We start from the raw sequence: 2,536 nt of genomic DNA, 5'->3' as shown, positions 1-2,536 counted from the left end.
TACTTGCGGGAGCGCACATTCCACGTGGCTGTGCGAGAAGAGCTCTCAACAACACGCCCCATCCGCGCTGGCGTGCCACAGGGATCAGTCCTGGGACCTTTCCTTTTCAACCTCTTCATGAATGACATCCCCACAGACCTCCACAAGACTCAACTGGCACTCTACGCAGACGATGTGGCAGTCATCTCCCAGTCCTTCAGAGAGAAAGAAGTAGCTAAGAACATCCAGAAAGCACTAGACATGCTATCAACATGGTACAGCGACTGGCAAGTAGGACTGAACTCCAGCAAGACTACAGCTACACTGTTTACCAAAAAGAGGATCAAGGCACACCCGCCAATCACCCTCAACGGAGAGGCTGTCAAATGGGAGCCAAACAGCTCTTACCTAGGTGTAATCCTAGATAGCAAACTAAGCTGGAGAAACCACATTGAGAAGATTCAACAGAAGGCAACAACCAAGCTGGCAGCACTGTACCCTCTGCTGAAGACAAGGACCATGCCCATCAAGAGCAAAGTCAATGTGATCAAGGCAATCATTAGACCCACAATGACATACGCCTCCCCGGTGTGGAGTGGTTGCCACCAACATCAAAGATCATCTCTCCAAAAATTACAGAACAAGGCGCTGCGGATTGCGTCCAACGCTCCACTTCCTACAAGAATAGCAGACCTTCATAGGGAACTGGGTATCGAGATGTTAGATGAACATCTAAAGAAGCTCAACAAGAAATTCTACAAGGAACTGGACCAGAACTCAAACCCGCTGATCAAGAAGCTTGCTGCGATCTCTGCAAACCCATTTGACCGCTACCCACGACCCATCACAGCGCTGAACCTGTGAAACCAACTCAACTGTGGCAAGTAACACAGATCAAGAAGCTTCCTAAAGAGTGCGACAATACACTCAACAAGAGAACTTGGAGTAATGAGGCTCAAGCCTCGGTATCCAATATCACCACTGACAGATTTAATCTGTCAGTCAGAACAGAACGGTCAGTTAGGTGACATTGTTTCTCTGCTGTTTGGAGAGGAAGCATCGCCCGACATGCCTGAACCAGCCAAGTCTGCGCCAGCGGCCAAGAAGGGCTCTAAGAAAGCCGTGACCAAGACCCAGAAGAAGGATGGGAAGAAGCGTAGGAAGAGCAGGAAGGAAAGTTACGCGATCTACGTGTACAAAGTGCTGAAGCAGGTTCACCCTGACACCGGCATCTCCTCCAAGGCCATGGGCATCATGAACTCCTTTGTGAATGATATCTTCGAGCGCATCGCAGGGGAATCGTCCCGTCTGGCTAATTACAACAAGCGCTCGACCATCACTTCCCGGGAGATCCAGACCGCTGTGCGCCTGCTGCTGCCGGGAGAGCTGGCCAAGCACGCCGTGTCCGAGGGCACCAAGGCGGTCACCAAGTATACCAGCGCCAAGTAACCCCGATCTCATCACTGACCCACAAACACAAAGGCTCTTCTAAGAGCCACCCACTTTATCACTATAAGAGATATGCTCATATGTCATCTGTGCTCGGGATAAAAGGGAAGTGTTCTATTATACATTGCAATTTCTCAGTTATTTGCTTTTGTAGCTATTATATATTATAAAGTATCTTATGTGATGTATTTTTAGCTCTTTCTGGCTTCCTACCCAGCCACGTGTTTGCTGCACTTGTGTTGTTTTGTTAGTAAGAGGCGGGAGAACCGCAGACAAAGTGACAATCGCCGAGAATCCCCTTCAGATAATCTGCAGGTCACACACATCCCACAGGGTGGCGCTGCTGTGTTAGTAATGGAGTTCGTGCTCGGGAAGTAGGATTTGGGGTTAATAACCTGCGATTATTTTCCCTCATTTACTTTTTTTGAGCCTCACTAAAATACCGATTATATGTGCACGTGTCAGAATAAGTGTGCATGAAATGATGCCCTCACACCCGCATGGTATATACCGCATCTGATCGGGGGAAAGTTCTAGTGCAGTTTGGGATTAGTAACAGGCCATGCAATCCGTGTTTGCCACATGCGTTAGATACGAGCACATTCATTTGCATTATCAGAATTGGCCTTTTATAGTTTGTCGCACATTTTTTATTCCATTTACATAAATGTAACAAGTGATATTTCTCATTGTCCTGTTGGGTTGGACATTAATTTAGAAATCGGTCAAATCTGCATTAAATAGGTTGGGATGTGTTACATTAAAGGCTTCTATTGTCACCTTGTTCAATCTGTTATCAGGGATTGCACATTTTTAGTATATAAACAAGGCTGAGCAACATGTGTTCCCTCAGATTTCAGTAGCAGTTGATGTGGTTTTGTGATAACTTGTCAGAACTCTAAATCGCAAATATTTATCACGTCCTGGTTTTTTTTAATCCTAAAACCACACATTTAATGTGTAACACACTCTGTTTGCTTGTCTCGAGGCAACACAAATATACAGAGAAGGTAAAAAAGGGCCAAAGGATTTAATATCTGCCACTCACACACACACCACACGGTGGCGGTATTGCTTTGGCACTAACGTGTATCCGGAGACCTGGATT

The sequence above is a fragment of the Ascaphus truei genome (assembly GCF_040206685.1).
Source record: "Ascaphus truei isolate aAscTru1 chromosome 12 unlocalized genomic scaffold, aAscTru1.hap1 SUPER_12_unloc_7, whole genome shotgun sequence".
NCBI lineage: Eukaryota > Metazoa > Chordata > Amphibia > Anura > Ascaphidae > Ascaphus > Ascaphus truei.
This window is presented reverse-complemented; position numbering follows the sequence as displayed.